The sequence below is a fragment of the Trachypithecus francoisi genome, unplaced genomic scaffold (assembly GCF_009764315.1).
Source record: "Trachypithecus francoisi isolate TF-2019V2 unplaced genomic scaffold, Tfra_2.0 Lachesis_group18, whole genome shotgun sequence".
Lineage (NCBI taxonomy): Eukaryota > Metazoa > Chordata > Mammalia > Primates > Cercopithecidae > Trachypithecus > Trachypithecus francoisi.
In genome coordinates, this window is record NW_022681463.1 from 58,279,065 (window position 1) to 58,304,726 (window position 25,662).

At 36.7% G+C, this 25,662-nt stretch overlaps 1 long non-coding RNA gene across 1 annotated transcript; it reads left to right on the forward strand.

The window, feature by feature from the left end:
• Positions 1–4,436: 4,436 nt before the first annotated feature.
• LOC117063440 lies at positions 4,437–25,390 on the forward strand. The gene is made up of 2 exons (XR_004428929.1): positions 4,437–4,475; positions 25,169–25,390. It is a non-coding gene; the product is annotated as an uncharacterized LOC117063440 (long non-coding RNA).
• The last annotated feature ends 272 nt before the right edge of the window (positions 25,391–25,662 follow it).

The following is a 25,662-nucleotide window of genomic DNA, read 5'->3' on the forward strand; positions in this document are numbered from 1 at the left end:
GATAGTTCCGCCAATATAAATCCAGCGTTAGTGCCTGTCATTCTTTAAAAAATCTTTCCCTGATACATAACCCTTTTCCAGTACTTTTCTCTTTCTGAGATCCTCTTCAATAGTCTCAATTCTCCAAAGAGAGACACACACTTCTTTGGTTATAACTCATTTATCGTCCTCTTAGTCCTGACTGCCTTGTCCACTATTTTTAAAATCACTAAGCACTTCTGATATTACCAAATTTAATAAGCACTCTTTCCTGTTATCTTACTTAGTATCTCAACAGAATTGCCAGATTTGACCACTCCTTCTATTTTGGAAAGTCTTAATGATGCCTATGTTATATAATTTTATGCATTCTCCCCTTTCTTGTAACTGATTATTCTCTGTCTCCTTTATTGGCTCTGGTCTTTCCTCAGTTCCCATATTCTGACATTGTCCAAGGCTTAATCCTGAATCTTCATTTGCCTTTCTCTATACGTCTTCACAAATAAGTGATATTTATAATCCATACTTTTAAATGGCATTTCTATTGATAAGTCACAAATCTGTATCTCTAGCACATATATTATCCATGAACTTCAGCCATATGTACCTAGTTGTCTACCTGGTGTCTCCATTTGAACATTTCACAACAAAGCAAACTGAGTTGATCCAAACTTGAATTCTCCATTTCCATTTGCCATAACACCCTTTAAAATGTCTTCCTATGCCAGGTTGTCAGGAAATGACACTACTTCACTCAGGAGTCATTCTTGTTCTACTATTTGCGTTACATTCTAATCTACTCCATTAGTAGTTCACATCGATTCCACTCTTAAATTAAACCCTTAAGTTTCTTGCAATTTCCATGACTACCGTCATAATCTAAGCCACCATATTGTTAACGAAGTCTGCTTCAAGAATCTCTTCGCTATTTCTTTTACTTCCACCTTTGTCCTTTCTAACCCACTTTTCATATAGTAATCAGAGTGATCTTTAATAAATGTGCATCACATCCTTGCCTAAAATCCTTCAATTGACTCCCATTACTCTTAGAACTCTTAGAATAATTTTTTTTTTTTTTTTTTGAGACGGAGTCTCGCTGTGCCGCCCAGGCTGGAGTGCAGTGGCACGATCTGGGCTCACTGCAAGCTCCGCCTCCCTGGTTCACGCCATTCTCCCGCCTCAGCCTCCGAGTAGCTGGGACTACAGGTGCCCGCCACCACGCCCGGCTAGTTTTTTTTTTTTTTTTTGTATTTTTTGTATTTTTAGTAGAGACGGGGTTTCACCATGTTAGCCAGGAGGGTCTCGATCTCCTGACCTCGTGATCCACCCGCCTCGGCCTCCCAAAGTGCTGGGATTACAGGCTTGAGCCACCGCGCCCGACCTCTTAGAATAAATTAATTGCTCAGTATGCTTTAACTCCTCCTGGAATCTTTTCAATAACTGACATACATCAAATTATTTTCTCTTTTTTTTTGTTGTTTTCTTTTTTTTTTTTTTTTTTGAGACTGCGTCTCACTCTGTCTCCCAGGCTGGAGTGCAGTGGAGTGATCTCTGCTCACTGCAAGCTCCGCCTCTCGGGTTTACGCCATTCTCCTGCCTCAGCGTCCAGATTAGCTGGGACTACAGGCGCCCGCCACTATGCCCGGCTTTTTTTTTTTTTTTTTTTGTATTTTTAGTAAAGACGGAATTTCCCCGTGTTAGCCAGGATGGTCTTGATATCCTGACCTCGTGATCGGCCTGTCTCGACATTCCCAAGTGCTGGGATTACAGGCGTGAGTCACCGCGCCCAGCCTGTCTTCAGATTTTTGACCATAATCTTTTATCCATTATTACTTTAAATTAGATCCCTCATAGCTTGTTTATTGTCGTTAATTTTCTACCTTCAATATAAAGGTAGTCTCCTTGGAAGGGAGTTTTCTAAACTCAGTTTCGAAATCAGACCCCAACTTTCTATCCCCCTTTTCTCTATTACATAGTAATTTGATTAGTTCCATTCATAGCATTTATCTCAATCTCTAGTTTTCTTTTTTTCTTTTATGATTAAAAACATTTTTAAAAGCTTTTTCATTTTCATGTTGTGGTCTATAAGTCAAGACTATGTATGTCTTGCTTACAGCTGTATTCCCAGAACCTAATCATGTGATTACAGAATACATCTTTATGAATAAATAGATGAATAAATGCATTGATATGCTTTACAAGTGAAGAGCTACAACCATGTTGTAGCTATAAGTGATCATCACATATCAGTTGCTAACAACACAGAGACTTATTTTTTACTCATATTGTTGCAATTCTTCTCGATATGTTTTTCATTCCAGGGATCCTATGGGACAGGGAAGGGAGACATTAAAAACCATTAACTAAACTAGATCTTGAAGCTCTGCTTGCAAGTGACATTCATTTCCATGCACATTTAATTGGCCAAATTGAGTCAAATGGCTACTCCGAGTTTGAGATGATGCTGTATAATCATTCTTCAGAGAATGGGAAAATAGAACTGGCATCCCAGTAAGAGGCTGTAAATATTTTAAATAATAGTATCATTTCTCATATATGGCACTGGCTATCCATTGACAGTGGTTTCCCAAAATCTGAGTTAGGAAGGATTCTGAAGTTAGATACAGACTCAGTGAGAAAGGTGGCTTGTGTTATATGATCATGATAGGGATGAGTAGTAGCATGTTTGCTGTACATTTGTAGTCTCTGACATATATGTAGTGTTATTGCTGAAAATAAATGAAGGACTGTCATGTGGATGAGGAACTGAACTGAGATAATATATCAGAATTCAGTTCTTAATGAGAAGAAAATTTAGTGAAGTGTGTCTCATTCAGCTAAGGTAAAAGCATTGTATCACAGCTTTGTAAAAATGATATACTCTGCTCTGTACGAACGAGACATTTCTAATCATTAAGAGTATTCACACAACAGTTCCATGTCAAGATATTAGCAAAACTGTAAATTTGCACTTTGAGTGCTAAGTAATTTTATATTTTCTTCTAAATATAAGAGCCTATGAGTTCATCATTTAGTGTAAAGACCACACTTACAGTGTGGTTTGGATTCTAGCATTGGCCTTGAGGTAATAGGTTCCAGTTATGCCATCCACAATGTGAGAATATTGGGCTATATAATCTCCAAGGGTTTGTTATGCTTTAAATTTGAGATTTTTCTTTTCTATCAAGTATTAATTGAGTATTTACTCTCTATAAAGTATTGTGCTAGGTCCTAATAGCACCTAATATGTCCTAAAAATATGAATAAAGATTCTAGCCTCAAGAATCAAATTAGAGAATAAGATAAAACTGTGTGTAAGTAATGAGGAAGTATATGCCAAGAAGACCAAAAGTGTAATAGTGAATGAGATGTTCTGAGGATAAAGTATCCTCAGAGGTGGTACAAAGAATTGTCTTTGAAAAGTTGGAAGAGTTTTGTTAGACCAAGATGGAAGAAAGGGAAGACAAAAGAATATTTCAGAAATTATATGACTTTATTATTTTTTTATTTACCAAGTTCCCCAGAGCTAGAAATATCTTTAAATTTTTAGTTCAAGATGGTAGACTAAGACTATGTTTTTACTCAAGCCCAAACTTTACAATCACAAAAGGCAACAAAGCTATTGGACAAAGATTAAACTCATAATTTTGGAAAACAAAGACAAAGGCCATTTGGTATTTTTGTTTGTTTGTTTTGAGACAGAGTCTCGCTCTGTCTCCCAGACTGGAGTGCAGTGGTGCAATCTCCCAGGTTCAAGCGATTCCTGTGCCTCAGCCTTCCGAGTAGCTGAGATTATGGGTGTGCACCACCACACCTGGCTAATTTTTGTATTTTTAGTAGAGATGGGGTTTCAACATGTTGGCCAGGTTGGTCTTGAACTCCTGACCTCAGGTGATTCACCTGCATCAGCCTCCCAAAATGCTGGGATTGCAGGCGTGAGCCACTGCTCTTGGCCTCCATTTGGCATTTTAAACATTTATTTAGAAGATAGAAAATAGATGGAATGTGATTGAAATATCTGAGCAGAGAAAAATATCATCCAAACACATGTGAGAAAGGGTTAGGCAAAGGTGAGAGCCATACTTCTCATAAAGAAGTTCAGCAGAAAGACTGACTAAAGATTCTTTCCTCAGCATATAGAGCATGTGTTTGCCACAGTTGTTACTTCCCTTGAGAAAGTTATATTTACATATAGAAAAGTCGATAATATGTCTATAAAACTGTAAGCAGTGGTTATAAAGCATTCCCCCAAGAATGATGTCAAAAGAGATTTGCAATTCTGGGTTATTTTAAAAGAAGTAAAAAGATTTTGATAGAAATTTGCTGAAGCTTTTAATAGAAAATATATATTCAAATATGTATTTTAAAGTCCAAAGGAAACTTACAGGAAAAGCAAGATAATGTATAAATTTCAAATTATAAAATATTTGGCCGGGCGCGGTGGCTCACGCCTGTAATCCCAGCACTTTGGGAGGCCGAGGCGGGTGTATCACGAGGTCAACAGATCGAGACCATCCTGGCTAACACGGTGAAACCCCGTCTCTACTAAAAATGCAAAAAATTAGCCAGGCATGCGGGCGCCTATAGTCCCAGCTGCTTGGGAGGCTGAGGCAGGAGAATGGCGTGAACCCGGGAGGCGGAGCTTGCAGTGAGCTGAGATCCCGCCACTGCACTCCAGCCTGGGTGACAGAGCTAGACTCCATCTCAAAAAAAAAAAAAAGAAAGAAAGAAAAAATAAAAAGAATAATAACAATAAAACTATCTTACACCATCTAAGGAGAGACTCTCAAATTCAGTAAAATAAATATGTAGACTAAAGCTATGCTTTCTTTACTAGAGCTATGTTTAAAACAAAGACACAAAACCTTTGAAAATAAGAGATTGTCAAACACAGGTCTCAAGTTAAAGAAATTGACACAAATATGAATTTTAATATCAGGCAAAATAAGAAATATAGCAAAAAGTCTTCAATGGGAAAATAAGCTTAGAAGGTAGATAGGTAGAGAAAAAGAAAGAACAAGATCAAAACAGCAAAGAGCAAAACTGATTGTTATGAACTCATTTTCCGTTAATGAACATATTCTCAAAGTGAGCTCAAGATGTCAGCCTCATTTAGTTTTAGTTTTCCATTGCTCCTTATGATGTATAGCATTAGGGTAAGAATATTTCTATTGTTTAAATATACATTTTTGAAAGTAAAAAATAGATCTCTAAACTCAAACCAGTAACTTTGTCTTGTGCTCGTCAGAAGACCCATCAATCTGTTCCAGTGTTGCTCTCTGAGAAAGGTATTTAAGTTACCAGAATGAAACGTTCTCAAGGAACGTGTAAACAACATTGACTCTCATTACACAAACTGTAGATTCATAACCTTATATAAGACACTACTTTGCTATGTGTGTTTCTGTGCACGCCAAAGCACGCATTCTTCTAAAATACCTAGAAACATTAAAGAGAAAGATCATTAAAAATGTGGTCACAGAGAAAACTGCCTAACTGCCAATATTATTATGCCACTCTAGCTACATTTTCTGATCATAATGCAAATAAATACATATTAATTTAATGAATTTACAGCAGAAGATAAAATGGCACCTTGACCTTGAGTTTAAATAATGCCCTTCTAAGGAATACTTAAACAAAGCACAAAAGCAGACATTAGAGCCTGTTAAAAATGAATTATAGTGTATTACACTTAGAAATCTATAGAATACATTACTTAGAGCAAAATGTATTACTTTAATGCATCTATTAGATAGTATATATGATACAAATAAATAAAATAAGCCTCAAATTCATGAAGGTGACAATGAGCCAGCAAGTGAAAACTTGGCAGCAAGAACTTCTTGGCAGAGTAAACAGTGAATGCAGAGGCCTAAGGGTAGCTGGTAATTTTACATGTTCTTGTTATGTTCTAAGCATAGGCAATAAATAAATACATACATACATACATACATATCCAGTGTATTTGTAGCAAAGAAATCAAGGAGGAAGAAAATGGTAAGACAGGAGGCTGGGACAGAAGACTTGGGACTAGTCATTTAAATCATCTTTCAGGCTAAAACACTGAGTTTGGATTTTTTCAAAAAGTATATATTGGAGGACATTGAAGAGTTTTAAACAGTAAAATGCTGTAATTTGATTGACTGCTGTGTGTGAAGATTAAGTAATGTGAAGCAAAAAGAACAGGTAGGAGGCAATTGAAGTAGTTGAGAAGAGAGCTGATGGAAGCTTGGAGTAATTTGCTAATGGTAGAATAGAAGTGGATAGACCCATAGTGCATTTTGAAGGCAGAGTCAATAGTAATGTGTGGTGGACTAAATGAGGGGTAAGGGGCGGGTGAGGAGTAGGGGGAGAAATCAAGTTTGACTACGATGGGGAAGGTTGTTGAAAGGACAGACATTTTTGGTCTGCATATATTCATGACACCTGATAGATGTAGATGTTGTGTTACCACGTAGACTTTGAAAATATGAATATGGAGTATACCGAAGAGATATGAATGGAAAATATATAAAGTTATAGTAGATATCTAATAAAAATTATCAGTCTACCAATAGATTTGTGGATACCTTTCTTCATGATGATCAAAGATTAGGGAAAGTACCTTATATCTAATAGAAAAATGGCTTGAAGGGCATAGTTAGCTGCTCTTCAGTGTGTTATATAACTGGTCTCTCAATGGTTTCAACATTCAGAACTCCTCCACTCCGCAGTTCTGTCTGAAAGAATGACACTTAGTAGGAGCCATGGCCACATAACGAATGCAGTGCAGCTTGATCAATAGCCAAATCCTGAACAGTTTCTGAGTTAGAGCTGTGATAAAGCTGAACTGGAGAACACTGCTTAAGTCACAAGAACCAAACCAAAGTTTTTGTTTCAATTCCTTTTTTTTTGACTCTAAAATGGGTGGGATTGTGTCCTATCCTCATCCAACATACTTGCTTTTAGTTCAGCCATTGTGGAAAGTAGTGTGGTTATTTTTCAAAGAACTTAAAACCGAATTACCATTCAACCCAGCAATCCCCTTACTGGGTATACACCCAAAAGAATATAAATCATGCCACCATAAAGATACATGCACGAGTATATTCATCTCAGCACTATTCACAAGAGCAAAGACTTGGAATCAATCCAAATGCCCATCAACTGGATAAAGAAAATGTGGTATATATACACCATGGAGTACCGTGCAACCAAAAGAAAGGACAAGATCATATTCTTTGTAGCAACATGGATGGAGTTGGAGGCATTATCCTAGGCAAATTAATGCACAAACAGAAAACCAAGTACCACAGGTTCTCACTTATATGTGCGAGCTAAACTCTGAGAACATATGGACACAAAGAAGGGAGCAAAACACACTGGGGCCTGCTTGAGGGTGGAGAGTGGGGAAAGGGAGAGGATCAAAAAACTTCCTATTCAGTACTATGCTTATTACTTGGGTGATGAAATAATATGTTCACTAAACCCACTGACACACAATTTATCTTTATAACAAAACTGTACACATACCCCTGAACCTAAAATAAATGTTAAAAGAAAAGAAAGAAGAAGAAAGTAGGAGAAGATGGTCAGAACAGAACAGCTATCTGGACAGAAAACTTACTTGGAAGTGCTTATATTCTGAAAATTGAATATGGTGCATGATTTCTAAGGCATTAGTAGTAAAATTTGCCCTCAAATAATTTCTCAGGCATTAGCCATGCAGATCCATAACTTGTTTTGCCTTGGGGAGGAATCAACAGAAAGTATGAACAGAGGCCTCTTAACAAGGGGAGAAGGGTTTGATGAGACCCCTTCTCTCACAGATAGAATCTTTTAAAAACGTGTTTTTGTGGTTCCATAATAAAAGAGCATCAGGAGAATCAAAGAAATTAAAACACAACCAATTTCAAATAAAATGCTAGAAAAGAGTTTTTAAAGCAATGTATGATTAACCTGTCAAAGTCTTTACCTTACACATTATTCAGGCAAACAATTTAAAAATATTCTACTGACAATGGAGTGTAAACTACCTTGTTGAGAAGGACTATTTGCAGCTGTAGTTTTAATATTCTACTTGTATTATCTATTTTTTGTTGTGACAAATCTTCAATATGTGAGAAATATGAATATCATTTGTATTTACATTAGCACAGATAAGATTACAAGGATTATCAATCTCTATTCTTTATGACATATGTTTGTTATTATCTTTTAAGAAAATAAAACTACCCTTCCTGAAAAAAGTGATGCAAATAATTCTGTAGAACACCAGTTTGTGGTGGGAAGGAGTGCGATAAGTGAGTAATAGAAAATATTTTTCTGATCAAAAAGAGATTCTTTTTTATGTTTGTAATTCTCATTTTCAAGAATTTTAGTAGATGTTTCAAAATGAAATCCAAACTACAAATCAACATTTTTTTCAGGCAAAAAGGCAAGTATTGAACAAACTCTTATATACACAAACACACTCACACAAATAATTCCTTTAATACAACACACATGTCTCTTTGTGATCTGACTGTTGGATTTTGGTCTCCTTTCATCTTTCCTTACATATCTAATGTTCTAGACAAAGTGTATCACTCACAGACCTTCCTGATCTGGCCACTCTGCATTCGATATGCCTTGAATATGACCCTAAGAATATTTTTTAGAGACTTAACAATACTATCTTGATTCTCTCCACAAAAACTTACTCCATGATACTGGGCTACATCATTGTCATTCATAAAGATTCAGATGCTCAGATGTCATCTCCTGGGGAAGCCTCTCTTGACCTCTCCAGTCTGGGTTTAGATTTCTCTAGTATGCTTCCATTGCACACTGTACTTCCCTCAGTTATCCTAAGCATCACCCTGTAGAAGAGCAGGTAGGACACAATTGAAGTAGTTGAGAAGAGAGAGAGAACTAACAGAAGGTTGGAGTAATTTGCTAATGGTGGAATAGAAGTGGATAGACTCATAGTGCATTTTGAAGGCAGGGTCAATAGTAATTTGTGGTGAACTAGATGAGGGGTAAGGATACTTTTCTCAGTTATCCTAAGCATCACACTATAGAGCTATCTTCAGTTTAATTGTCTGTCTCCTCTCCTCATCTACTTTTGGTAGAGACCATATGTTCTAGATTGTGACATTTCTAGAAACCAGCACAATGTTGATCATGTAGCAGGCATTCATGAAATATTACTTAGTGAGTAAGTGAATGAATAAATCATATTTTTCATTTTGTAAGTTATTTCCCAAAATCATTTACCCCCAACCTGTTCATCTTACAAGAATGGTGTGTAGAAATCTGGTTAAAATAAGAAAATTCGAGAGAAGGACTTAAGAAATAATATTTATGTTTGCATTTAATAAAATGTATATAAATGGTTTCACATATTGATAGAAATGGTTATATTTTGTTAATATTAGGTTGGTGCAAAAGCAATTGGTCTTGGTTATTACTTTCAATGGCAAAAAACACAATTACTTTTGCACCAACCTAATATTATTTAGATAGATGGTAAGCAGAAAGAAATCTTAAGAGTTTATTGTCTACTTAAATGAGAGTTTTCTTTGTTCATATTATTTAGTTTTCAAATCATGTAAGGAAAAACTCAAAACATGTACTGAAAAATGTCCAGTATTGTTACCTAGATAAATTAGTCTTTTCATAGAATAGACTATGAAACGTGGAACAGAATTATATTTATTGTTTTATAACGATTACCATTCAACTTATGAAGCAACTCTTTTTGCTTTTGATTTTATGGTTCTATTGGTTTATTTTTCCTCTCTGGTCTTCTAGAACAAGACACACAATTATTATTCTAATTGATTCTCAATTTCTCTTTCCACACATACACACTCAGGAAAATAATTTTGGTAAAAATTGTATATTCTATTAAATTTACTTGTTTCCTTTTCTCCATATTTTCTCCATGTACAACAATTTGCTTATTCCTTACATGTGTATAATGATCTTGCCCCACATAGCTATGAAAATATCTATTTCTATTACCATTTATGCCATTGCTGGCCAGCTTACCCAAGGCTAGTCATTGAGTATTCTGAATCTCAATGTTCTCATCTGTAAAACAGAGATGATAATAACCAAACTTGTCATTGCAAGAAACCATATGAGGACCCAATTATAAAAATTATACTATTGCTACTTTTTGATAGCAACACGAAACAGTCAAATTCCTAGTCAGATAGGGACAGGTCCCTGGTGAAACCTGACCTTCAAGCCAAAGACAGTTTAAAACTTGAAAAGTGAGCTGCCAGTTCTGAGTAGAGTCCAGGACAACAGAGTGAGAACCTCTGTCCCTGTCTTACTCTCTCTCTCTATTGTATTGATTCCTTCTGGATGATGTCTTTTAACCAATGGAATGGTGTTTTTCCAAAGCCCACTCATGGACTTATCAGTACACGCTCCCCCATTTTAAGCCCCTAATCAACCCAGACTCAGCCTAACAGATGGCTACCTGCTTCAGGTCCCCTCTCGTGTTGAGAGCTTTTCTATCCCTCAATAAAATTCTTGTCTGCCTTGCTCACTCTGCTGTGTCCATGTATTTCATTCCTCTTGGTTGCGGGACAAGAACCCAGAACCTATTGAACAGTGGGTGCAAAAAGAGCTGTAAAACACATGCCAGGTTGCCACACTAAGGGAATGAAGAACTGCAACACCTCTTGGAGGATCAAACCTCAGGACTCCATGAGTAAGAGCTGTAACACCCCTTGGGGCTCTATGATTGCGAGCATCTCCTATTTTTTGGGTGCTATCCATTCCTCTCATCTAGACATCAGCACCCAAGGCAGAAGCCACTCGTGGCAAGTCTGGTCCAGTCATGGGCTAAGCATAGAGCCATGGCAGGTGAGGGATCTGGGCCCGGTTACAAGCTCAGTACAGCCTGCTAGGCCGAGCAGGTGGAGTGACCCCAGTGGGCCCCAAGTGAGGCCCAGACAAAGGCAGTGGCACTTGCAGAGATTTCTGGTGGGCAAAGTGGCACCGAAAGAGTCCTTTAACAATTTCACAAATTTACTACTTTTAACAACATTAAAACACTAATGTGTACCGTCTGTTGATGTCTTTTTAACAACTATGTAATTTATTAGCTATTAATAGAAAAGACAGAGAGTGTTAGCAAAAGTCAGCTTCTTTCTTGTTACTGGGTACTTTGAGGCAAAGATGAGCTGGCAAGAGTATATGTCTATATCTAATTCTCTCCTCTTCTTTTATATATTTACTTCCTTCCTACTTCTCTTAAGTATGAGGGAAAATTTTATTGCTTTTTCTCAGCACATCTGCATCAAGTTCAGGACACAGAATCTGAGGATACTGACCTATTCTCCTTTCTTCACTTGAAGTAAAAAGGGCTCCAGAAAAAGGGGATCTGAATTTCCAAATGATTATGATTATTCTATCATCTTGTTGTGCCCCAGTCCAGTAATCTGATGAGGATGATCAAGAAGATTCTTTTTAGGTATGTGAGGAGAGCAAAATTACCTAGTGACCATTGAACAGGCCCTGGAGAAAAAATTCCTTATCCAAGGAACTTAGAAGGGAGCAAAGACCACCTGGTGACTATCAAACAGGCCATCCAAAGTTGAAACTCCTTATCTGGGGAAATTAGAAGTAATTAAACTTCCCTACCATCTAAAGCAGGCATCTGGTTCCAGATTTCTTTGCCTGTTCCTGCAAAATTTATAAGTAACTAGAATTTCTATACATCTCCCGAATGCCATGCTGAAACTCATTGTTCAACCCTTGCTGACATTAAGGTACCAAAATGTCTACAAATGTAATCATTTATCATGACCTACATGGCAAATATGGTCCAAATTTCCCTTAAGCTCCTGCCTTAAGGTTCATAAATGCTCTTAATGAAAAATCCACCATGGCACGCTCAGCCCTCTTGCTGAGGCGCTGTGCTGCACTCTTCTGCAGCGTTTTCTTTCCAATAAACTTTCCTTTTTCAAACCTATATTGTTGTCAGTAAATTCTTTTTACCAACCCGCCAATTGACCACCTCCCGATAATAGGGCTCTGACACCTCACCTGGCAGTATGCATTAGGAAAAAGTTTAGAAATTACGTGAATAAATGTTTTAACAAAGATGAATTGTTTAACAGCATACTTACTCAGATAGTTATAATAATTCTCCAATCTACTTTTTAATGTGTAGATATAATCCTGGGCAGGTCCTCATGAAACAATACAGTCCTAAATTGTTCCGGGATTCTTTGTTTTACTTTTGTCCTATGTCTTTCTATCCGGTAAAAATCAAATTGAAATTGAAAATATTTGTGGCAGCAACATGAAAACCTAGTGTTAAATGTTGATAGGACTTACAAAAGGAAATGTTCACTTCTACCATGTGAAACTGGGGTGGGTATCACATAGTCCTAAATCCATTTGAGTTCATGAGGCTCAAGTGGAAAGCTTCTGGCTCTAGCCTTCTGAACCTCCAGATTCTTGGGAGAATGTTTAAGAGTGATTCTGAAGTGACTATGCACTCTCAGAAATCCATACCTGCAGCTCAGATACTCATCCTCTCTAAATAAGCATTGTTTGGTCAGGCCTGAGATTTGGGCTTTTTTTTTTTTTTTTTTCTATATATATGCCTCATGTTAACCAATGTGTTATTTAGGTTTAAGCTATGTTCTCATTACACAAATGCAGAATACTTGAGTGAAATTAGTTCTGTTCACTATTTTATATCAATGGCGTCAGGAAATTTTCTACTGAGTAGTTTTCCAGTCACACAAATAGTAGCACACAGATCAATAAGCATCATGGAATTTGAATATTGAATTCACCCTTTGAAGTGGCCTTAGAAAGTTAGCTCATTGATGTGGGAAAGCTTTAATTGCAGTTGTCATTAAATGAACACAAAATCCAAATGTCAAAAGCTCCTTTGCAATTGGGAGAGCAATGAAGTTAAAATATCCATGGTCATCAAAGTGCTGAGTTCAGGAAATTCCAGGAAATCACAGGAGTCCTTTGAAAAGCCAAGAGCAGTTGGGTCAACATTAGCATACATTGTGTGAATAAAGGGCTGCTTTTATTCACTGTTATGTTCCTTTTTTTAAAATGTAAAGATATATTTCAATTAAAGTGCCAAGATGATAATGCCTAAGAACATTTGAATGGCTTCTCTAATATGCAAGATTAAAATCAGTTAACAGAGCTAAGTAGGCAGTTTAAGAGTCTAGATTTGAGGCTAGGATATCAGGGGTGAGGCTATCAAATACATACATAAATCATGAACTTCTGTGTCTGCAGGTTTCATAGCACTGTAGAGCTTAAATCTGTGATAAAAATGAGCAAAGGAATAATGGCATAATTTAAATTGCTGAGGAGTGTAATTTTGCATGCAGGTGGTTAGACTGGAGTTGTGAAAATGGCGGAGGGGGAAAAATTGGGTGATAAAATTTCAGCCTGAACTTTTAAAATTGACTGTCACTCTTAAGATATATAAATTGCTTTTTATTACAATCACTTTTCATATGGTAGAAATGCAATAAATATTAGTAAAATTATTTATAATTATGATAATAATCACAACAACGAATACTGCTAATATTTATTGGGTGTTACGATGTTTGAGGCTTTGTTATAAATGCTTCTTATACGCTGACTAATTTAATCCTCAAAGAACCATACAAGGCATATTTATTACTGTCCACATTTTAGAAATGAAGAAATTTAGTGAATTAAATGTACAAAACTATAAAGTGATAGAGGTCTGTATAATCCTATGGGTCTTCCTCTTAGACATTATTCTCTAAGACCCTCCTCTGAAAGTTAGTTTTATTTATCTATTTATTTTATATTCACTACTCTAAGCTCCTCATTTCACAGTTGGAAAACTAAGCACTTTTTGCTTTCCATTAACAGCTTAAACTCCAACAATGTTAACTTCGCTTATTCCTTATAGTTGTCAGCTACAACTGGGTAGTTTTTGAATTTTGCCACATTAATTAGTATAATTTCTCTATTTGGTGACCAGTTAGTCATAAAATTCTTCTAGAAATGTTAAGGACAACTTCATCTTCTCTTTTATGTATCTGGTACATTCAATTTGGAAACTCGAGCCTCTCTTTATATACTGTTTCTTTCATGTACGGCAAGAAGGAGAAACAAAGATGGACATTTATTCTGAATAATAAAGCAGCGTAAGTACCTGCTATATATGTGTAATAAACAAAACAGAAACAAAATAGATTCAAGTAGGAGTTAATTGAACAGCAGGCAACACAAAAGAAAATGTTGCTAATTTCCCTAGTGATGTAGTGATTAGACAGTTGCTATGTCAAAAGTCTGATGCCACTATATATTGGTTAGGGTAGTAAGCCGTGATTAATGCAAGAGTCTCTAGACTGAGACTCACTGTATTTGGAATACAACATCAAAGCCTGGACATACTGCTAGTACTTAAAGTAAAACAGCAATGCTTGGTAGAGTATTTACCTTCTGATATAGCTACAGTTTAGACTCAACACTAATTGCTAACATTTGTCATTTCACAGTTTATTGATTGGCTGGTCTTTGTTGCTTATTAAGATATGAGTTGTCAAGTACTTGCCAATACCCTCAGTTGTTGAAAGTTAAAAAAAAAACTCCCTCAGAAAATCGCAGAAAATGCAGCTCACAATTATAAACCTGCGTCTCATTATCTGAAAAGTGGGTCTGTGATTTCCAACAACTTTGCTCTCCTACACTGTACTATTTTTCTTAGGGCTTTTGTTTGCAGTGTATTGCAATTGTATGTGAATTAAATGACCGACTTAAACTTTCTCTTGTTTTCCACTCCTGACATTTCTTCATTATTCAGTCTGGCTATTTCCAGTGGCACTAATTGATGTGCAGTTTTCTTCAGGAAGTATTTAAGATTTCTCTCTCTATATATATATGGCATTGTGTATCACGTGCTCTATTTCTTTGGCTTTTTTTGAATTGGACTTGGTTAGTCCTACATTCTACAAAGAATTGTGTCAACATCACTCATTTCTTTAGCTATGTCATCAAATCAAAAGCTACTAGTTTAACTTTTACCAGAAATCTTTCTTTTTCCAATGTATTATGAATTAGCAATCTTTAGTGATACGACTGTTCATATCCTTAAAAATTCTTGCCTCTTCACTACTATCTAAAAGATTAACTTCATGATGCAAGCTATACTTAAATAGTATTCTTTTCATAAAAGACCACCAGGTTTAATCCTGGTGTATCCTATATTTCTGTTTTCTTCAGTAAATACAAGAAGTTCTAGTTTTCTAGGTCATTTAATATCACTATATTCCTATCTCCATTCTTTTTCTGCTTGTTCTGTAATTTGACTCATGATCTGATCACTCCCCATCTTGACTCATCAAACCCATTGACTATGCCCTCTGGAACTCAGATTGTATTGGTTTGCCAGGGCCACCATAACAAGGTGCCACAAACTGCATGGCTTAAACATCAATTTGTTTTCCCACAATTCTGGAGGCTAGAAATGTGAGATCAAGTTATTCCCAGACTGATTTCTTCTGAGGCCTTTTTCCTTAGCTTATAGATAGCCATCTTCTTCCTCTCTCTTCACATGGTCTTCTCTTTATAACTGTATCCAAATTTCCTCTTCTAATAAAGGTGCTAATCATACTGAATTGGGACTCACAATAACGACTTTGTTTTAACTTAATTAGCTCCTTAAAAATCCTATTTTCAAACACAATCACATTCTGAGGTCCTGGGGGTTAGGACATCAACATAGGTAATGTTGGCAGACAAATCCCAGCCTTTGAAACCTATATACACAATTTCTTCTGTAAACATTCCATTAATTTTTTTTGTATTTCAAATCATTCTCCTAAAGTCACTGCTTTTCCACAGGTATTTTTATTTATGGTTTTTATAATGGCAGCTATGGTACATGGCTATTAACATATACCTCAGATATGCAAAGCCTAGGGGTAGAGTAGTTATCTTTTTTTGCATGGCCATAACTTAGACTTTATCATGATCAAAACTTTAATACCTTCAATATTGCAATTTTGCATGGTTCATCTTTGATGGCTCCACATTCCAACCATCTCCTACCAACTGTGATCACTGACTGACCCTATTATTTTCCCACTGTCTATATGCTCTATCTATTCCTTTTCTTTTAAATTCAGTTTAGCCTCCCTTTCCTTCTGCAGCATTAATCTGGTAAACTCCAATCCTGTTAAGTCCAGCTGTTTCTTGACTATTCACCAGCATTCAAGAAGATTAGTAAGGCTGGAGGCATATTACACCGTGGTAATGGCACTATTTTAAATTAATGATTCTAATTTGTGGTGAATTTAAAATATCTTAGCTTTTGAGGCAGTAATAACTTTAATTTGAGGTCTGTTTAAAATATCTTAGCTTTTGAGGCAGTAATAACTTTCCTTTTTCTTTATCCTCTATTAGGCATCTATGAGTCTGAGAACTTGAGATCCAGGTGCACAGGATAATCCCTACCGCCTTTCCTTGAATACAGAACTGAGCAAGCGAGAAAATTCAAAGGAAACTTCTGTAATGCAACTAAAATGGGAGAATAAAGAAGAAGAATTTTTTTTTGTATTAGAAAGTATTAAGGATATGCTGAGGTTTACCCCCTTCTTTTATAAATTGCCCAATTAAACTCTGAAGTTTCTAATCAGAATTTCTTTCTTCCCTCACTCCCTTGTTTCTTCCTTCTTTCTCTCTCTTTCCCTTCCATTTTTCCTTCCTTCCTTTCATCCTTTCTTTCTTTCCCTTCCCAGTATCTAAAATCTTCTTCAAGCTTCATCCAGGAAAAACAGAAAACAGAACAAAACAAAGAAAAGATGGAAACTGGAGTAACTGATCACCTCGGCTTAAATGGAGAAGACAGTACAGAGATTAGGAGTGGGAGGTGGGCATTCCTTCATTCAAATATTTATTGACCTCCTATTATACGCTAGATATTACTTTGTCGCTAGAGATATATTAGTGATCCATGTAACATTTATGCCTTAAGAAGTTAACAAATATGAAAACTATTTGTAAAATGATTATTTCTCTCAAGAAATTAGAATATCTGGCAAGGAGGAAGGATACTCTTCTAGATAAAGTTGATAGGATGTTTTTATGAGAAAATGACTTTGAGCAAAGACCTAAATGATGAGGGGCTATCTCATTAGAGAGAAGTATTACCCTCAGAGGGAAGATACTGAGGGACAGAAGGAAAAAACTAGATGTGTTTTAGGAAACACATGAAAGTCACTGGAAAGAGTGCATTGAAGAGGACAGTGGTTGGAAAGAGGCCAGAACACAGATCAAGATAGGTGTTTCGCGGTTTGGCATAGAGTTTGGATTTGATTCTAATTCTAAGAGGGACAGGAATTTATTAGATGGTTTTAGGAGGGCCACAACTGGATTTACATGTAATCATCTGACCTCTATGTAGAGAATAAATGATAAGGAAACACTCATGACCACAGAAAAGTGACACTCCAGTGAGAGAAGAGGGTGGTTTTGTTCTAAAGTGGTAATGGTTAAGCGGAAGAATGATAAACTTTTATGGACTGATAAGATAGTAGGGGAAGAGGAAATGAGAAAGAGAATGCATAGAATCTGGAAAGGTAGATATGCTCCCTGATATCTCAGATATGAGTTGCTTTGTGGCCACCCATAAAAGCACAAGGTCTCACTTGCACTTTGAGGATCTGGAGCAGCGGCAGGTGTCAGAGTGATACAGTATAGTAGGCTCTCCTGAATCTGAATTCAGAGTGAATTTCATAAGAATTATAATAGTTTTGAGACCAAAATAAATAACTTTCTTTATACCTTTTTCTGGGCTCCATGTTTTGGTAATGGACTGTGCAGTCTGATGTTAAAGACCAGTGGGTTACTTTAGAGTATATTTGTCTGTGATTTTGAGGAACTCAGCAGTGGGGTGGGATGTTCTGGTCACTGTAATATTTTAGTCATGACATAAATGGTATGTGTTTCTTTATGAGACTTGTCAGGCCTCAAGAAGCTTGATTGAAATAAGTGAGCTCATCAAGTTCTCTTCCATCTTGGATGAAAGTAAAGTGATTCTTAACTTAGTTCCCTACCCATGACTTTTGGATTAGCACATGCCATCAAATAGAGGCCAGATGACACAGCAAGTCAGTCTCCAATTAGGCCCAATTAGGCCCAGTTGTCAGGCACCTGATAGGGAAAAGTTGCTCTGGAATTAAATTTACACAGCATTGACTTACTTGATTTTCCAGTGTTACAGAAATGGAAGAAAAGATGGTAGGAAGGGAATCAAAAGCTCTTTCTCCATTAGTGGGATATAAGTGCAAAGAATGAGAACAGAATAAAGATAGCTGTAGAAGCCCAAGCATTTAAGGAATGTTTCAGTAGAACTACTCTGTCAAAAAGTCAATCATTTAAGGATGAAATAAAAGAAATATTGGCCAGGCACGGTGGCTCATGCCTGTCATCCCTGCACTCCAAGCAAGGTGGCTGGATCTCTTGGGCCAGGAGTTCAAGACCAACCTGGGCAATATGGTGAAACCATATATCTACAAAAAAATAATAAAAAAAAAAATTAGTCTGAGTGATGGCACACACCTGCAATCCCAGCTACTAGGGAGGCTGAGGTGGGAGGATCTGATCTCTTGAGCCCAGATGTCGAGGCTGCAGTGAGCCATGAGTAGTTCACTGTATAGAAAGATAGACTTCATTTGTTATGAGTTAAATTTATGTATTTTATTATCTTTTTTTCAGTTTGAAAATACTTGTACTATCTCCAGAAATCTCATCACCTCTCAGGGAAGTTGATGGGAAAGTAGTTAGGAATAAAGGTTGTTGGGAGATGTGGTGTGGTTGATAGAAGAATTTTTGGAAAGAATTCGTAAGAACATGAGGTATGATTCCTTAAATTCGTAGACCATGTAAGACCATGTAGAGAAAACAGTGCTGAAACTGCTGGCTGACTATTGATTTTCATGTAATTCTATATATAAAGGCCTCCAGAGTAATTTATTATGAAGTATTTGAGGAGTTTCACTGAAGAGCCATTCTGAATTTTTCTGAAATAACTAGAAAATGCTTCTAAATCTAATTTGCTAACCACAACAATCATTGATATCAGACTGGAAGCTCTACAGAGAAGAATGATAAGGTGATGGCAGAGAAAAAGACCCTCAGAATGGGCAATAGTCCCAAAAAGTTTGACATCAAACTTTGGTACCTTGCTTCTTAAGCTAGTGCTGAAATGGACTATCCTAGACATTTTGAAGAGCCCTGCGTGGAGAGAATACCATTTTGTGTGGACCAAGATGACTACCTTACTTCCTTATCAATATCAGATTGGATGTAATACTAGGTGGCAAATCTTGGTGAAAATGATCAGTACTTATTGTTTCTCAGGAACGAATAGAGGGAATGTGAACGCTACTGGCCTCATTCTCAGTCAATGAACACCTTTCCAGTGAAGCATTAAGAGTCATCTGGAAAGGCTCACAGGATGACAGGCTAGGGTTACCCTAAAGGAATGCCAGCAGTCCTGGTTTATGCAACCAAAACCTAGGGGTTCCTTCTTGCTGGTGATAGATTAGCCAAGAGCCTACTGCATCAGCTTAGAGGTGCAGAGAATGGTGGAAAAGAGAAGCAAGCCCTTCAGGTAAGCGTATGGACCTTCTGAGTGGAAGAGGAGCTCTGTCTTAGGAATAGTAGATCTTATCACACATTAATGGAATAATGTATAAAACAGTGATTCTCATCCTGGAATAATTTTGTTGTACCCCATCTCCATTCAAAGAGGACATCTGGAAATATCTGGAGACGTTTTATTGTCACAACTTGGATGTGGATGCTACTGGCATCTGACAGGTAGAGGCGAAGGATGCTATTAGGTATCTCACAATGCTCAGAATAGCCACCAGCATGTTCACTAGTGCTGAGGCTGAGAAATTGGTTATACATATTACAATGCCTATACATTGGCTGCAAAAGTAGCCCGAGATATATCCCCCAAATAGTTTCCCCATGATGAAAGGTATGAGGATGGGACCATAGGAAGGAACACATTCTAGAACTCCTTGTGATAACTTTCATTTGCTCCAAATGAAAAGATTATTTCCATCTACCAATGGAGGCAGCAGAAAGCACTACCTCATAATAAAGTACATTTAGAAGTTATGAAGACTACATAATGTCTAGAAATTTTGCTTTGTAACTGTATATGCCATATCTGTGCAATATCCTTGTGGCTACGGATCATTTAACTCATTATTCCATGAATATCTCTCTGTTAAGTATTTGACAAAATAACAAATAACTCCTTTTCTCTATGGTTGGCCTAACTTTTAGTTAGTTTAAATAAGCCATGAATCAGATAGGACAACAGAAAGCTAGCAATAGGTGGATTATCTGTTGTCTGGACATTGTTAATGTTTTCTCTTGGAGCCAGGGTTTGACAGTGAAGGTAACCAGTCATTCACTCCATTACACCATTTGAGACATTTGCAAAGGCAGATCACTTGTTTTTCAATGGCAACAGTAAACAAAATGTTTCACATACTTTGATTAAAAAATTCGCAAAAAGAGCAGGTGAAAGAATGGAGCAGATCAATCCCAATCCTCCTGTCCTGTGGGACCATGTATGGATTTTTGTGTGAAATCTGGGTCTGAAGTAAAGGTGCAAGTCTCAAAGTGGAGACAGTGGGGTGTGAGTGAGGGATTTAATTTGAAATATGTGTAGGAAATAAAGTTTTTAATACCAGGAGATAAATTAGTTTGAAGATTTGAAGTGATTGTGGTGTTTAGAGATGAGATTCAGTTTTCTCCTGCCTTACAGTGAGATTTAGACCACAAAAGTAAATATGCTTTGGAGGTAGAGATGATGTTTACTTATAGTCATATTAGATTTGACTACCTTGAAGTACATCCAAGTAGCTATGTCCGGAAGACAGCAGAAAATACATACCTAAATGTCAGGATAGAGATCAGGGGTTCAGGTGTGCTAGAGATGATGACTGAAGCCTTGTGATAGATGCTTTCCTAGAAAGGGTGTGTAAGGCAGAGGGCCTCGGCACCAGTGACCTTTAAGCTTAGGCAGAAGAGAGACCTAAAAATGCGCGTACAAAGCACAGTCAGAGAGACAAAAGCAAGAGGACCACTCCAGTATCATGAATATCTAGGGAAAGAAAGTAGTTCAAGAAACAAGGGAGTAGTTCACTAGGGTCGAATGCTAGTTAAAGGTCAAGTAAGGTCAAGACTAAGTGTCCACATGATTTTGCAAAATTAATATAAACAATGACAAGAGAAAATTAAGTAGATTGGTAAAGGTAGATGCCAGATTACCAAATGTGAAGTGAAGAGAGAACAGTGTGTCTACACAACTTTGAATAGGTTATAAAGCACAAGACATAAGGAGCCACTGGAGAGGACCATGGAGCCCATGCAAAATGATTTGGTTTAGGAGATAACTGAATATCCTGAATGTTTATGGGGAGTAACTAGTACTGAAGACAGAAAAGAAAATAGAATATTTAGTGAAAAAGTGGAGAAAAGATAGAAGCAGAGTGAATCAAGTTGCTATATTTAGCAAAAAAAAAAAACAAAAAACAAAAAACAAAAAACAAAAAACCAGGATGCTCAGATGAACTTGAATTTCAGGAAAACAACGAATAATTGTTTAGTACAAGTATGTCCTACATATTGCCAGTGACTTACTTATTATATATATGTTATATGACTTACTACATATATCATAATTATATATAGTATACATACATAATTTTATTATCTTACAGTCAAATTTAACTGGGAATCCTATATTTTATCTATCAACCCTAAGAGATCCCAATCAAAGGTGAAGAATTAAATGTAATAGAAAAATAGCTTCCATTGTAACAAGATGTGATTTAAGTTTTCGTTTCAGATCAAGAAGTTATTAGAGAGTCCCTTCTAGCAACTCCTTTTTTTTTTTTTTTCTGTGAAGTAAAAAACAGGCCACTGGCTAGGAGAGAGGCAGAGTTGTGGTATCATAGATTTAGGGAAATGCAGATAGTTTGAAATAACATCTGTGGACAGTAGAAGGAGCTGAGTAGGAAAATATAGAATTATTTCCAGGCACGTTGAGAACTTCATTGACATTAGAGACCTTGCATTGATAAAGGTACCAATCCATGTAGGTTCGTGCCACTAACCTCTTGAGGAGATTCAATTGGCAAATGGGGTTGCCAATACCAAGAGGCTGATGGACATGCTGGACCACACAACCTAAGTTAGATAGAGCAGTTAAGGAGTGGAGGGAGAAAATGGAGGAATCAAGGAAATAAATACATTAGGAAGATGAAAATCAAGCTAAGTAAGAATAACTGAATTAATGAGATAAAAGGAGGCTCTGATAGGAGAGTGGGATGTTTAAATTTAATATCTCCGAGATAACGACGTTCTGGGTAATGATAAATTTCAGTTTGGCGAAATGGGAAAAGAAACTGGAAAGGAAGAAACTTACTGGAGATGAAAAGGCATTAGAGAGTACAAAACTAGGAGTACACAAAAAATACCTCTTAGTCCTAGGGCATTATGGTGTGGGTGAATTGGCAGTGTATTCATTAGGGCACTGCTCGCTGTTGTAACAAAAAAGCATCCATAATTTAGTGGCTTAAGATAAAAATTATTACTTTTTGCACTCACGTAACAATCTCAATTGTCAGCTCTTCTGACTGGCCCTCCTCCAAGACGTGATTTAAGGGCCCAAGTTCCTTCTGACCTTGGCTCTACTGTCATCTCCATAGGCGGCTCCCAAGGCTTCCCTAGGGTGGTCTCCAATAAAGCCAGCAGGAAAAGGGAAGACCCTTTGCAAGACTGCACGTAAGAAGTTTTTGTGGGCTATAACTGGAAGCAGCACTCACATTTTTCCTTACATATATTGGTTCATGGTCACACTTACTTGCGAGGGCTGCTAGGCCATGGCACTCTGTGTGGTCAAGTGGAAAACAAAAACAAAATAAAAAAAAAACAGGTTTTGATGAACAGGTAACAAATCTTTGCCACTGATAGCTTTTACTTGTGGGTGCTTCAGGGCCAGTAGTGTATTTAAGAAGAAAACATTTTTGCTTAAGGCAAGATGTTAAATAAAATTTTCAGTGAAATCAAGGTCCAAGTGCAAAGGTTAGGGAGGAAGAACACTGTAAGGCAAGGTTAGGAGAGAGGAAATAGACTATTATTGGGCAAGAATATGGGACAGCATAGATACCCGAAGATATTTACATGCTGTGTGGTGGGTGATTAGAGTAACCGGGGATGTGAAGTCACATTTGCTAACAAGGTTTTCAAAGGAATTAGTTGCTGCTCCCATTGACTCCAGTGTCATTTACAGGAACCAGAACACTCTGGGCACAGGAATTTTTGGCCTGTAGTCTGGTATTCTGACCCTCAAGGTATTGTGGCACTGGCTCCAAAGTATAAAGGCTGGGCTCTGTGCCTCTAAAATACTTTCACATGCCCCACCATGTAATCCATTATTTTAAGTTTTTATTAATGTATTCTGTTGTACTCTATTACACAAAATGCAATTTTATGTGATGGGTCACTGTGCTATTCTCCTTCCCCAAAGTATATATCCTTTAGAACACAAAGAATTCTAAATCTCAAATTATATTGATATATCATTTATAGTTGATTAAATGTGATATTTGTGGCTATTTCTATAAAAATGGGCATCAGGCCCTCTCAGGGTTAGAAATGTAACCTCCTATTATAATTTTGTTCCACTGGGAAAATAGGATGTGAGTACCATTATTTCATATTACAATCCCTTTTCCAGGAATTTAATCTGCAATAAATTTGAACACTATCTTTTGAGGATAATACCTTAATAAAACACTATTATAAAGAAGGAAAAAAATTACTCAATATAAGACAAATTATTATTAGTGCTTGTGAAGAAGTTCTTAGCTGAATCAGAGAAGCTCTCAAGATTTTATTTTTTTAAGAGAAAAGGCTTCAAAGATTCATGTTCTCTATCTAGTATATTTTGAAATTAAATAACATTATAATATTTTTGAGAAATTAAAAAATGCATACCATTTGTTTTCTTATCAGTTGCTGAGCCATTACTATGCCTATGGTGCACATATGAGGCTCTTTGAGCTTTTTACAATCGAATTATGGAGAGCAAAGAGCTAGAGAACTAAAGAAAACTATTAATGAGCAACAAATTAGAAAAAAAAGTGATGTTTACTCACATCCCACAGGTACTTATCTTCTACATTTTGGATAAATAGTAACTTAAAATTCATTCTCCCAAATATGTGTTTTCCTCTCCATTCATATTCTCTTCCCAATCACTGCTCTTACATTTTCATTTCACCTAAGATGTAGTTGACTATAGTAGATTTCTGGATGGACTTCCTTCTTTGTATTAAGTAGTAACTGATGATCATGATCTGTATATTACCTCCTCCACATATCATGATCCTATAAATAGTTATTTAAAGAATAAAACCAAGGTAGAGGTAAAAGCCTCGATTATGCCTCCAGTTAAATCTACACTTCAAATAACACCACAGATTTATTTTTAAATATCATTTTGAAAGAATTAATAGAATAGAAGCTGTAGAGAAAAAGAGAGATTGTATACAATGAAAGGGTAGCTAAATAATGAATTATTCATAAATTAATATAATAAATACTGTTATTGTAAGGCACAGATAGGAAGAAAAGATCAATGTTCAAAAACTAGTACAAGCTGCATCTGATCCGCTCTCTTCCTCTGTTCAATTGACTTTAAAATAGTGCAAATCTGAATAATTAGAACAGGCTAAGAAGCTAAAGCCTCTCTTAGTTGACTTGCAGTATAAACAATATTGTCAGGGAACCACATAAACAGCTGAGGAAGCACATCTACTATGTGGGAAGGCCACAAGAATGGGAACTGTCTGGGACCAATAAATCACTAAGCAGAGCTAAGGCAGGAAGAAGTGAACAGAGGGATGTGGAACAGGGTGTCATTTGCACTGAAATAGTAATACAGAGAGAGAGAGAAAGAGACAGAAAGAAAGAGAGAGAAAGACAGAAAGTCCGAGACAGATACAAAGTCAGAGAAACAGAGAGAGACAAAGAGGATTATAAATGTAACAAACTTATATTCAAGGAAAGTCTAAGAAAAAGTTGGTATATTGCTGGGTGCAGTGATTCATGCCTATAATTCCAGCACTTTGGGAGGGCGGGTCATAAGGTCAGGAGTTCGAGACCAGCCTGGCCAACATAGTGAAACTCCATCTCTACTAAAAATACAAAAAATTAGCTGGGCGTGGTGGCGGGTACTTGTGATTCCAGCTGCTCTGGAGTCTGAGGGAGGAGAATCACTTGAACCCGGGAGGTGGAGGTTGCAGTGAGCCAATGTCTCACCATTGCACTCCAGTCTGGTGACAAGAGTGAAACTGTGTCTCAAAAAAAAGGAAGAAAAGAAAAAGTTGGTATATCACGAATCGAGTTAATGAAAGAATGGGCTTTGGTTTCATACAGATTTAAAAGGGCAATTTCTGTTTCTGTAGATGTATTTACGGCAACAGATAAAGAAAATATTTTAAACAGGGCTTCTAAAATTTTTTATATGAGCACTATTAGAATAGATGAGACATAATGCAAACCTCCTAGGAGAAAAAGAATAAAGTCCTAAGAAGCTCACGGCTAGACATGTCTTGGAAAGCTTGTACTTTATCTTTTAAA